The 13,389-nt window shown below is 48.9% G+C and overlaps 1 protein-coding gene across 2 annotated transcripts in view; it reads left to right on the top strand.

The window, feature by feature from the left end:
- Nucleotides 1-8,359: 8,359 nt before the first annotated feature.
- azin1 (antizyme inhibitor 1) overlaps nucleotides 8,360-13,389 on the top strand; it is a 31,070-nt gene continuing 26,040 nt past the window's right edge. The window contains exon 1 of one of the 2 annotated variants that reach the window (XM_042345231.1): nucleotides 8,360-8,557. The gene's annotated coding sequence lies outside the window, so the exon portion shown is untranslated. The remainder of the gene's footprint in view (nucleotides 8,558-13,389) is intronic. The other variant, NM_001292967.2, reaches the window with a different exon arrangement.

Below are 13,389 nucleotides of genomic sequence, written 5' to 3'. Positions count from 1 at the left end.
ACGAAAGTGTGTAGGGGAGGATGGGTAGGAGTCAGTGTGGGAGGGAGGGGATGGGGGGTGGGTGGATGGATGTTGAAGGGCAAGTGACCGCGGAGCGAATTCCCTTGATTTTGGATTCAAGTGGTAGAAAACAGTAGCCTGGGGTTGTTCTTCGCCTCCAGAATTATCCTGGAGTAGAAGGACGACTTGGCCGAGGCTAGAGTGGAGCGGTAGATTTTGAGGAGGTCCAGCCAGATTTGTCGGTGGACCGTTAGGCCAGATTTGACCCAGGTGCGTTCAGCGGCCCGCACCTGGCTCTTCAGTGAGCGGAGGTGGGTGGTGAACCTGGGGGAGGAGCGAGAGTAGGAGACAGTACGGGAGGTGATGGGGGCAAGAGTGTGGAGGAGAGGGTGTTGTGGAGGAGGGTGAGAGGAGAAGAGGGGTCAGTGAGGGTTGAAGGCCAGAGGGAGAGGAGTTCAGAGGACTCCAAGGCAGCGGTTAGGGATTGTGGGGTTAACTTCTTCCAGGGGCAGTAGAAGATGGTGGTGGGTCTGGTGGAGATGGGGAGGGGGGTGGAGGTGGTGAAAGGAGATGAAGTGGTGATCGGAGACGGCCTTGTCGGTAATGGTGACATCCGAGACACTGAGGCCCCGGGTGATCACCAAATCGAGTGGGTGGCCGTGACTGTGAGTGGCAGAGTTGATGTGGAGGGAGAGGTTGAGCGAGGAGAGCAGGGAAGAGAAGTCCGAGGAGATGGAGCCTGTCATGTGAGGAATAGCTCTGAATGAGTAGTTAAGGACCACATCAAGGTTGCCTCACTATGCAAGGAGGAATAGCTAACCACCAACAGCACTGAATTTTAATGTGGGCATGAACTATTAAGTTTCAGACGTCATGCTAGCTAGCAATTTCTCATTTGTGCTGTGTCTCCAAAACCCTGCCAGCCTTGTTCAGTCAAGTAACTCTGAACAGTTTAAATGATACTTTGATAAAATTGCAGACAGTTCAGGGGGTCAATTTTTATTAAACATAGGACTACAGTACATGATGTCTTAGACAAAATCTTTTGTACAATTTCACTTGTGAGAAATACAAAGAAAAAAAATTAACACATGGATAGAATTTGCACTCACAAATATCAATTATTGTACATATCTTACATTTATCTTAAAACGAGCATTAAGCTTGAAAGATTGTTGCAAATTAAATTGTTAGTACAACAACAACAACAAAATTACATTCGTAAAGAGCCTTTCACGTCAGGAGGCAAGAGAGGAAGCAAGGCAAAGGGATTGTGGGATGGAAGTTACAAAGAGCGGGGACAGAGAGGCTGAAAGCCCAGCCGCCAATGGTAGGGCGGGAGACCTGGTCAGGTAGGTCAGAGATGTAGGAAGGGACAAGGCCGTGGAGGGCCTTGAAAGTAAGTACGAGGATTTTGAATTCTATCCTCTGATCACATCATCCTCCTCCATCGCCTGTCTTCCATCATTCACCTCAGTGGGACCACACTCGCTTGGTTCGAGTCCCACCTTACAAACCACCAGCACTACATTTCCGCAAATGTTTTTTCGTCTTGCCCCATTACGGTCACCTGCGGGGTACCCCAAGGCTCCATCCTTGGCCCCCTTCTATTACTCATTTATATGCTCCCTCTCGGTGATGGCATCTGCAGACAAGGGGTTAACTTCCACATGTATGCGGATGACACTCAATTCTACTTCTCCTCCTCCAACTGGACTGGATGAGCACAAACTTCTTGCAGTTAAACGTCAACAAGACGGAAGCCATACTCTTTGGCTCCCATCGAAGTCTTCTGTCCTGGGGTTGCGACCTCCTCAACCTACCCGATCTGTCCTTAAAACTCTCAGAACCCATGCGTAACTAAGCTGTCAGGTTTGATCCCCACGTCTGGACATTGGACAGGACCACTTTCCTCCACCTCCTCCACATTGCCCGTCTTCGACAACACCTCAATCCACAAGCTGCCAAAACGCTAGTCCATGCCTTTGTCACCTCTCGGTTGGACTACTCAAATGCCCTCCTCGCCAGTCTCTCCTCCTCCATTATTCACAAAATTCAACTCATCCAAAACTCTGCCGCCTGTATTCTCACCTGCACTAAACTCCGCACCCCGATTACCCAAGTCCAAACTACATTGGCTCCCTGTCACAGAGCAGATCGACTTCAAGATATTCACTCTAGTGCTTAAAACCTCAACGCCTTGGCACCCCCCATTCTCTCCAACCTCCTTTCTCCTGACAGCACTACCTACTGTCTCCGCTCTACTAGCTCCGGCCTCCTCAACCTTTGAATCCTCCGTTCCACCATCAGCCTGAAGATCTTCCTCTTCAACCATACCATTGGCCACCTACCCCCCCACCCCCCAGACTCGGCATTGGGCTCCACCACTGTTAAGTATTCTGGGACGGGGGGTGAGAGATACGTTCTGAACCAGTCAAGGACAGCGCTGTGGAGGTTGAGGTGAGAGGAGAGGTGGTGGATGAGGACAGAGTGGTCGACAACTTTGAAGGCAGCAGAGAGGTCAAGGAGGACGAGGAGGCAGAGGGAACCCTGGTCGCAGATGGACAGAATGTCATTTGTCACTTTGACCAGGGCTGTTTCTGTGCTGTGGGCGGCACGGAAACCCGATTGGAGGGGTTCGAGAAGCGAGTGGCGGGAGAGGAAGGAGCGAAGCTTATAAGCAACAACTCATTCCAGGACCTTGGAGAGGAAGGGGAGGTTGGAGATGGGGCAGTAGTTAGGGAGTAGAGCAGGGTCGGTGGAGGTTTTTTTTAAGGATAGGAGTGATGACAGCGCCAAAGCAGCATGAAAGCTTGTCAGACAGTGCTTTCAATGGCAAGCTATGTTGTTTTAGCTGGTTAGGCTCCAGCACTACCCCAACTCACACTCTGGGGTCCCCAAGTATTGGTTCTTGCCAACCTGTGCTCAATACTTTCCAGAATTATCATAGCTAAATATTTGTTAGATCAGGGTATCGAGGAATATAGGACAGGTAACTGGACTTGAAGTATAGATCAGCCATGATCTTATAAAATGGCAGAACAGGCTTGAGGGGCTGAATAGTCTACTTCTGTTTCTATGTCTCTGTATCTACGTAATTAGGTAAGCAGGATGAGTCCCTCCAGGGAGAGAGTGCGCATTCCGTTCCAACAACCTATCTCTGGAATTTCCATGTGTAGATAGGATACAGGGAATTCTTAGTTTGGATACTCTTAAGCACGATGATGGGTTTCCACACGTGTCAGACACAAGGTTGACAAAAAAACAGTACAAATCGCAAATATTTAAACATCCTGGAAACTTTATAGGAAGGATTTATCCAATTTTGGATCCTTTTTTCACAGACACTAATTGTCTCCCCTCATTCCCCCTCCGTCCTCCTTGCTCTCCTGAAAGTGTTGATTGGAAGTATAGTTCCACAAACAGTTGTCGTCATCCCCGTATCCAAAAACATTAGTCATATGTGAGCACTGACAGTGAGCCAACACAACTATGCTACCATGGAAGTTATCACAATCGAGCCTGATGCTGTCCTCAGCCAACAATTACCTGCACACACCCATCAGTCAGTGTCAACAGATAGCAATTAGGATTCATAATCGTGCATCAATTTCCCTTCCCTAAGTTGGAGCTCTTAACAATGAGCTACTGTTCCTAAGTTGACAGCAGCTAAAAGAAAGTTCAAGTAAGCACTAAACACGTAACATAAATTAATTACTGTTCTTTTCAATTATCCCTCTTTTTTAATAGACACATATTCTGCCTCAAGACAAAACATTTATTTTGAGTCAGTATTGAACAAATAATCTCTTTCCAGACCCTTTCAGATGAGTCCATAGTTAATTACATGGTGATGTGGTGCTCAAACACCTATGTGATGGTTTGTCCTCTTTAAAGAAGCACCCATATTTTCATTGGTATCTTCCACAATGATTCAACTTAGAATGGGAATTTAGCAAAAGGGTGGGAGGAAAGAAAAAAGTCATTAACCACAATGTTATCTTTGCTCCAGGTGCTACATAGCTCTTGGTGGTAGAGGGAGTGTCACAGTAACAACATGACCTTTGGATATTCTATGATTCAAAATCGCTAATGGATTGATCAATCAATTGTATGAAAACTTGGTTGAGTATCCAAACACTAAGAGTTATACACATGTATGCAAACCTACACATAGAAAATCAGTGTCTGGAATAGAATGTGAACGCTCTCCTTGGTGATTCGTACCCCGCTTATCTAATTCTAGATAGTAAGAGGTGCAGGTTGGCAAGAGACGAGGCTTGGGTTCCCCAAAATGCGCGTTGGTTTGGTGTACTGCTGGAGCTTAACCAGCTAAAAAATCATGTTCTTAAATCCCGGTTAGCCAGAGCAACGTTTCAAAAATGCCAGGAAATCAGCATTTCGATCTCAGATCACTTCCTCATCTCGTTCTCCTCTCACATGCCTCTCTCCTCCACCAAGCCCTCAACCATACTCCATGGAAAAGGCTACCCCTTGAGACCCTCACAAAGGCCCTAACATCCTCTGATATCCTATCCCTCTGGCCTTCCATCCGCAGAGATCCTGAAGCAGCCGTCCAGCTGCTCCATGATCGCCTCTCCTCCACCTTCAACTCTCTCGTCCCCCTGAAATCCAGGACCATCTCCAAACCCACCCGATCCCCCTGGTATAACAACCATCACCGCTGCCTAAAAACCCAAACCCGGCTGCTCGAGCACAGTTGGCAGAAAACTGGCCTGACAGTTCATCACCAACTGTGGCTCGAGCATCTCCAAAGCTACCGCCGTTCTTTGACACGTGCGAAAATGGCCTTCTACTCCAACATCATCTTGGAGGCAAAAAACAACCCTAAAGTCCTTTTTTCCACCACCCACTACCTCCTCTGTGCGCCCCCTCAGACCTCCTCAATCTTCACATCAAATGCCAAGTGTGAGGAGGTCATGGACTTCTTTTCAACTAAAATAAATAACATCCGCCAGGCAGCCTCATCCTCCTGCCTCTTGTCACCCACCACCACCCCCTCTCTGTCCCCCTCACCCGCCCCATCATCAGCTTCTACCACGAACCCCATTCTACATTCCTTCCTCCCCATCTCTCCTTCCTCCCTCTCACCCACCATCACTTCGATGAAACCCACCCCTACTGCCTCGACCCCCTCCCCACCAACTTGCTGCTCACCCCCTCACCCCCTCCTCTGCCCACTACTGGCTGACGTCATCAACCAGTCCCTCTCCTCCGGATCAGTCCCTGCCTCCCTCAAAATTGCTGTCATCACCGCCCCTCCTGAAAAAAACCTTCCCTAGATCCCTCAAACCTTAGTCACTAATTTCAAACTTGTCGTTCCTTGCCAAAGTCCTAGAACGCATTGTTGCCAATCAATTCCGCGAACACCTCTCCTCCCACTCCCTCTTCGAACCCCTCCAGGCCAGTTTCCGCCCTGCCCTCAGTAGAGCCCGTGAAAGTCTCAACCGACATCCTCTCTATCTGTGACCAGGGCTCCCTCTGCCTCCTTGACCTCTCCTCCGCTATCGGCATCGTCGATCACACCATCCTCCTCCACCTCAGTGGGACCGCACTCGCCTGGTTCGAGTCCTACCTCACAAACCGCCAGCAGTACATCTGCACAAACAGCGTCTCCTCCCGCTCTCACCCGGTCACCTGCGAGGTACCCCAAGGATCCATCCTTGGCCCCCTCCTCTTCCTTATCTATATGCTCCCTCTTGGGGATGTCATCTGCAGACATGGGGTACACTTCCACATGTATGTGGACAACACCCAACTCTATTTTTCCACCTCACTTTGCAACCCCCAGTCCCCCTGATGTTCTGTCATCCTGCCTGTCAGACATCAGGAGCTGGATGAGCACGAATTTCCTTCAGCTAAATGTTAACAAGATGGAAGCTATACTCTTTGGCTCTCATCAAAGTCTTAAATTGCACGATTCTCACCTCCTCCACTTACCTAACCTGCACCTAAAACTCTCCGAACTCGTACGCAACCTAGGTGTCAGGTTCGACCCCCAATTATCCTTCCTCACTCACTCCAGTCCCTCACCAGCACTGCTTTCTTCCACTTCCGACGTATCGCTTGTCTCCGCCAATATCTCACCCCAAAAGCCGCTGAAACCCTGGTCCATGCCTTTGTCACCTCTCAGCTGGACTATTCAAATGCCCTCCTCGCCGGTCTCCCCTCCACTACCATCCATAAAATCCAAGTCATCCAAAATTCTGCACCCACATTCTTACCCGTACCAAACCCCGCTCCCCGATTACCCCAGTCCTTGCCAGACTGCATTGGCTTCCTGTCCCAGAGAGGATTGATTTCAAGATACTCACTCGTTTTCAAATCCCTCCACTCCTCTGCACGCCCCTACCTCTCTGGCTCGGCCCCGGGATCCATTATTGTGAAGTGGTCTGAGACGCCATCCAGCGTGGAGGGCACTATATAAATCCAAGTTGTTGTTATTTGAATCCCACGAGCAGAAGATAGCAAAGATGTGTAAGGTTTTGTTTCTCTCTAAAACCGAAGTTTAAAAAGTGTCAAATCTTGAGAAGTTATTTTAAACTCTTGACAACAGCTTTACCATTTTGTGGCAATCAGTTCGAGTTTCAACAGCAAAATTGTTTAATCACATAAAGCGAAACAAGAAAGTTAATCATGCATCACTGTCTGCACTCCAGTGGGCGACGGCAACAAACATTGGAGGGACTACATTGGCCTGTGGTCAACTGGTTGCCGCTGGTCTTGTAATGTATGAAAGATTGTAAAATAAACAGAGGTCATTTATTTGCAAATATATACTGCAAAAAATAAATTGCGTGTGTATGTGAATCGTTGACAATTCTTTGCCTCTATAATAAAACGGTAGCTTTTTTTTAATGTTAAGTGTAATGCTGGATTTATCAATATAGGTTATAATCTCATAGTATTTAACATTTTACCCTCTCGCATGCATTTCTGTAGGAGTCCTGTAGTTCAGTGGTTAGAGCACTCGCTTTGCAAGTGAGAGATTGGGTTTGATTCCTGGCAGAGCAAAACCTTGGGCAAGTTTCCTTCCTCCACACGTCTGATAATAATCCCCCAAGAAAAAAAAATAATCAATTGGTCACTTCAATCCATGACTGTTTGTGTGACACTGCCATGCGCAATTGGTTGCCGCGTTTTGCCCACAAATGTACAACCAATTCACTTTACAGTATATTCTGTGAAGCGCTTTGAGGCGTCTAGAAGACGTGAGAAGCGTTATATCAAATGGAAGGATTATTATCATACAAAACATCGAGGCTTGACTATGCAAATTCCCTGCTCATCGACCTCCCCAACCCCTTCCTACATAGGCTGCAGATCATCCAGAACTCTGCAGCCCACGTCTTCTCCTGCATTAGGCTCCGTGACCCTATCACCCCCATCCTCGCCCGACTCCACTGGCTTCCCATCACACACGAGGATACAGTTCAAGATCCTGGTCCTCAGCTTCAAAGTCCTCCACGGCCGTGCTCCCCCCCTACCTCAGCCACCTCCTAACTGCCTACCAACCTGTCCGCTGCCTACCAACCTGTCCGCCGCCTACCAACCTGTCCGCTGCCTACCAACCGCTCAGCGGGCTCTGGCCGGCTTCACAGCCCGTCTCGCCCACCTCACCGTTGGCTGGTGAGTCTTCAGCCACTCTGCCCCCCCCCACCCTCTGGAACTCCATCCCACATTCCCTCCAACTCTTCCCTCGCCTCCTTCAAGACCCTCCTTCGAGACCCTCCACTTGGACCGTGCCTTCGATCACCCTCCTTCCCCCACTGCCCTCCCGCATCCTCGAGCCGCGGCTCCCGTCCGAAACACTGACTGTCCGGCGCCTTGGGAGGTCCTCCCGCGGGAAAGGCCTTAACACAAATGTCATTTGGTTGTTGTTTACCCTATTCCTGTCTTGAGCGAGTGAGTGAGCGAGTGAGTGAGCGAGTGGGAGGAAGTAGCCTTCAAAACACACCGCCTTCCTCCCAAGACAAAAACAGACGGCCAACTCGCTCACCGTTACTCCTGTGATCACCGCTAACGCCTCTTCACCTGAACACTCGCGGGTTATTTGCACTTTTTTTCCTCCCCAAAAAAATATTCGCCCCTCAGACCCGGGCGCCGCGACCGCGCGTCACCTTGGAGTCGGGCGGCCGATGCGGCGGGAGGCGCGTTAACGACCGCAAACGTGGTAAGCGACATGTCCGCGGGTTGACTGGGGTGAGGGTGAGGTGAGGCGCGGGCGGTGTGGTGTGAGCCCGTGTCTGAACCGCCGCTGCCGCTTGTTGTTGTCACCAGGACCTCGGCGTGGAGACGTCGCGTCAGCATCCGGGTGCCTGGCCGAGGGTATAAAAGGAGGCGATGGGCGGGCGGCTGCTCTTTTCATCCACTGGCTACTGATCGCGGAGAACACAGCGTCAGCTCCAGGCCGCCGTCGAGCTTTTATGGCAAAAAGCGTTCGTCTTCTTTCTCCTTTGGGCTCCCCCGTTACTTTTTGAAAATTCCGCCTAAAAAGAAAAGACGTTTTACCAAATCTTTTGGGCCGTTATTTCACGTAAGTTACACTTCCGCTTGTTTTTTTTTGTATATCACCGGGGGTGGGAGGGGGGGGGGTGAGGATTTTTTTTGCCCGACAGATAGAAATGCCGCTTAATGAGTGTGCGTATGGGTGTAAGAGGAAGGTGACATTTGTTTGGAGTTGAATTGCACGGTTTTACATGTTATAATCGGCTTGTGTGTAAGGTTAAGATGTCGGTGTTTGAGAGACACAACAGTAAAGAACCATCCCCGCCCTCACTCTCGGCCTTCACTCTGTTTGAAGGAGAGTCCGGAAATCCCGGCTTCCTCCGCGGCGCTCGACGGCGGAACCCCCGCCCCCTTGTCGCGCTGATTGGCGAAGCGGGCAGTGACCCGGCCGTCCGTATGGCCGGGGCACCTGTCAGTCATCGTACGTCACAATAAGACAGCGTTGGGGATTCCATTGACCGTGTTGTGGGCGACGGTTGAGAATAACGGATTTAGAATTTTTGAACCTTTTTGAAATCAGTATAGAAAATAAAAGAAACGCGAGTGTCAGAAATACTCAGAGGTTCGCGGTGGTCTTGACCGTTGAGACGAATTGGGTTTGACGGGAAGTGGGGCGGGTGGGTGGGGGGGGGCGTGTTACGTAGATACCTGTCGTTTAACTGCGCATTTAAGATCATTTCCTTCATTTCTTGTATTTAAAATAGAATAAAACGCGAGGGTTTCCCCCCTCTCTCTTACCGAGTCCCGTGTAAGAGCCGATACCTGGTTCCTACAGTCACCGACAGCCCCGCGCAAACGAAACCCCAGCGTCGCAATGATGGCCGCCGGCCGCCCATGTGGCAGTGGCGGACAGGACAGGCGAGCACCGCACCTGTTCCGCGAACCTGAGTGGTTGAACCTCTGCTCCCAGGTTATGCTGACCCGAGACACTGGCGTCTGGTTTGGAGACTGACTCACCGCGCTGTCAGTATCTAAACTTAAACCCCGCTATCGCGCCTCCGGGAGATCCCAACCGACTTGAGTAACCCGCGATGGAGGGGAACTGAACCTCTCAGTCCAGCGTTTTGTTTTTCCTGCTCGTTGCCTTCATTTGTTTTGTGCGACATCAGCCTTTCCGGGCCTGCAGTTTGGGAAAGGGGAAACAAAACACCCTCAATTTCCACTCCCAACCCTCTCAGTTCCATTGAGAGCTCCCGATATTTTAACTTTCTGTCATAATATGTTCAAAACATTTTGTTCGAAACATTTTCTCACCGGCCTTCCCCCCCCCCCCCCTCCCTACCACCACCACCACCGCCACCGCCCGCCCCAGCGAAGGAAAACGTGACATCTTGAAACGTGTGCAGTTTTGAGATGTAAACATAAAACGACTTTTTAAAGCAGAGACAAAAGCATTTCGGGTTTACTGGAGCCGGAACAATCCATCACATGTGGGGCGGCGTTAATGTGCTTTATTTATTATTCGCTCTTTCGAAGCCCTCCTCCACCCATCCGTTTCTGGTTTTGTAAAAGGCCACCCATGACCCGGTCCTGGGGAGGGAAAGCGGCCCTCCCGGGGCCGGGTTTTGAATCTATTTGATTTGGTGTAAATTGTGTCTGAAAATATTCCGGTTGGGACTCGCATATTCCGGTTGGGACTCGCACTGGTCAGAATGATACCATTGTTACATGTGAACAATCGTGCCATCCTGGCGGCTGCGGCGAGTGAGGAGACAGCCCGCAGTGAAGGAGGTAGGGGCAGGCAAGTACAGCCCGAGCCGAGCACACACACACACACACACACAGCCTGGCCTGGCCTGGCCTGGCCTGGCCTGACAGCCATGGGGGGATAGGGGGGGGGAGTGAGCAGGAGTGTGTGAGGTGATAAAATGTTAAACATCAAGAGTTGAATTAGATTGATCTACACAGAAATGTGGATTTAGACATAATCGGGTCATTTGATATATTGCTTTATCAGGTCGTCCAAGTCTTAGAGCACTTCAAATGATTTTACTGCAGTGTGTTGTGACTATTTATAGGTACACAACAGCCAATTTGTGCACAGCAATATCCCACAAATGGGCATGAAGTGAATGGCCAATATTATTTGTGGGATTATCACCAGGAAAAACTTCTCTTTTGGAGGATTACCATCTGCCTAAACAGGCAGGCGGTAGCTTGGTTTAACATCTCACCTGAAGGATAGCAATGCAGATGAATTGAGTGTCATGGGCGTCATCTCAGAGAGTTAAAAGTTCCAATGTGGGCTTGAACCCACAATCTTCTGATTTGGAGGCAAGAGTGCTATTATTGAGCCCAGGGTATTTGTGGAATTGCAAAATGCAAACTCTATTCCTAAACAAAGTGGTACTGATTGCTGCATGCTCAAAACAGACTTAATGACCTGTTAAAATCTGCCAAAACATTGATTTAACTATAGAATGGTCAGTGAGAGACTTTCTGTTCCAAGTTTTTGTTAAAAACTTTTAAGTTTACATATAGATTACAAGATCCTCATACTTGTGTACAAATCATTTCATGCTCTGGCATCTCCCTACCTCTCCCAACGTGCTTACACCTAACTCTAGGGAGGGCAAGGTGAAGGAATTGAGGCAGAGATTTCCATACTTTTGTGGTGTAGTGACTGAAAGCACAGCTGCTGATGGTGAAGCTGAGGGATATGAGGGAGGCCAGAGCCAGCTGAGCTGAGGAGGTGGTTAGTGGGGTGTAAGCATGTTGGAGAGCTAGGGAGGTGCCACGGTGGTAAAGTCATGACCAGGGGAGGTCTGCCCTTTTAAATGGGTTCTGTGGGATTCCAGGTTGCTTGCAGCAGTTAACAAGCAGTCTGGATGCAATTGCTACAATGTAGGTATCAGGCTAGACATTTTAGGTTTTACTAATGAAGTATTGTTTTGAGAGTTGTTATAGATATGTTGGATTGCTGTGTTTGGTTATAATAAAGAGTAGTACCTTAGAAGGGGAAAGTGCCAGCATTTTATGTGTTACGACTCAGACTTTATTTAAATCTGTCGTTGAGTGTCATAAAAATATATACTTGTGAATTTAAATTAGTTCATATAACCAGGATATTGGTTTTGTCCTCCTGACTCGAGGAGCCCCAACTCTGATCATTGGAGCATTGGCTCCAACTCTGATCATTGGAGCATCAAATGCCAAACTCCGTGATATTTGACACCCAACGTGGGGCTTGTTATTAACCAAAATACTCAATTTAACAAATATTACCAGTGAAAGCAACAAGACAAATTGTAAAAGTCCTTTGAAGAATATAATTTTTCTACTGAGGAGGACGACTACATTAAAGAGAGGAAATAACCGAAATGGGTGAAAGTGTTCTGAGAAAGACTGTGTACAGGAATGAGTTAGACAGGTTTGGCAAACTCTCCAGGAAAAAAGATACAAAAAAGGGAATGAAAATGGCTGTTGGGATTACAAATGTGGATTATGATTCTGACTATTATCTAGGAAGCAAAAAGGACAAAAGAACTAATATTGGTTGGGATTATGTTGATCAGCTAGGCAAGGGAGATCCCTCCATGTGAAACAGAGACTGAATGGGAGACAGTCAGTTTTAGAAAATGAGCACTGTAACAATATATACAGGGTCACAGGAGAACGGACAGAATTCCGACGGACAGGAGGAGCAATAAGTCTTACCCAGATAACAGGGAAATGGACACAGTGCGAAAGGTTTGTGATAGATTATGCCAAAGCTTGTACACAAAATGAAGCAGAGGGCAGATGAGTCCAAATGGCACTTGCCCACCTTGAGGGCCTGATTGAGTTAATGAAAATGTCTATAACTACAATGCAAAATGGTCAGAAAGGAGTCCTTTTAATGTCCTTTTTAATATGCTTGTGTGTGTCATTTGGTAATGGTGGAGCGGTGTTTGATGGACCAATGAAAAGTGGAGCGCTCGGCAGTCAATGGAAAACAGGAGAAAAAAAGGAGCTGTTGAAAATTAAGGGGAGTTAGAGCAACAGCTCAAAGCAACCAAGGACAAAAGGGTAATAAAATCCCAAGGGAAGAACTCAGTAGAGCCCAGGGTAGCGTCTCCGAGTGCTTAGCATTGGCACAGCCAGACCAAGCCGGGGTGGGGGGGGGGGGGGCGGGCGAATGACCGTAAACGCAGTCAAAAAGGAAGGTTTTCAGGCGGGACTTGAAAAAGGGGAGAGAGGGGGCAAAGCGGAGGGATTGAGTGAGAGTGATCCACAGTTTCGGGACGTAATGGCTGAAAGCGTGATCTTCAATGGTGGAGCGGAGGGTACGAGGGACAAGTGGAAGGCCGGTGCCAGTGGAGCCGGGTGGTGGATTGGGGAGTGAGGAGGTCGGAGAGGTAGGGTAGTGCCAAGGAGTGAATGGATTTGAACACGAGTATGAGAATCTTGAAGTCGATCCATTCAGTGATGTGGAGCCTGGCCCGAACTGGTGAGAAGGGGATACAGAGTTATGGTCCGGCTAAGTATGCAGGTGGCAGAGTTCTGAATGAACTGGATTTTTTGAATAGTGGAGCTGGGGAGACCGTCGAGGAGTGAGTTTGAATTAACCAGGCCGGAGGTGACAAACACAAGCACGAAGGTTTCAGCTGCATTTGGGTTAAGGTACAGTCGGCGGCGGGCAATGTGGAGGAGGTGGCTGAAGGCGCTCCTGGTCAAGGACTGGATGTGGGGTAGGAAGGACAGCAGGAGTCGAACCTGGTGCTGAGGTTGTGCACTGGTTTGGTGAGTCTGAGGGACAACCCAGGGAGATTGAGGAGTTCAGATACGCAGGAGTGAAGACATTGACAGGAGCCAAAGAGTATGGCATCCGTCTTGTCTACTTCAGCTGCAGGAAGTTTGTACTCGTCCAGGACCTGGAGT

This window comes from Callorhinchus milii, unplaced genomic scaffold (assembly GCF_018977255.1).
Source record: "Callorhinchus milii isolate IMCB2004 unplaced genomic scaffold, IMCB_Cmil_1.0 Scaffold2, whole genome shotgun sequence".
Classification (NCBI taxonomy): Eukaryota; Metazoa; Chordata; class Chondrichthyes; order Chimaeriformes; family Callorhinchidae; genus Callorhinchus; species Callorhinchus milii.
The sequence above is the reverse complement of the archived record's forward strand: the minus strand, read 5'-3'. Positions and strand labels throughout refer to the sequence as shown.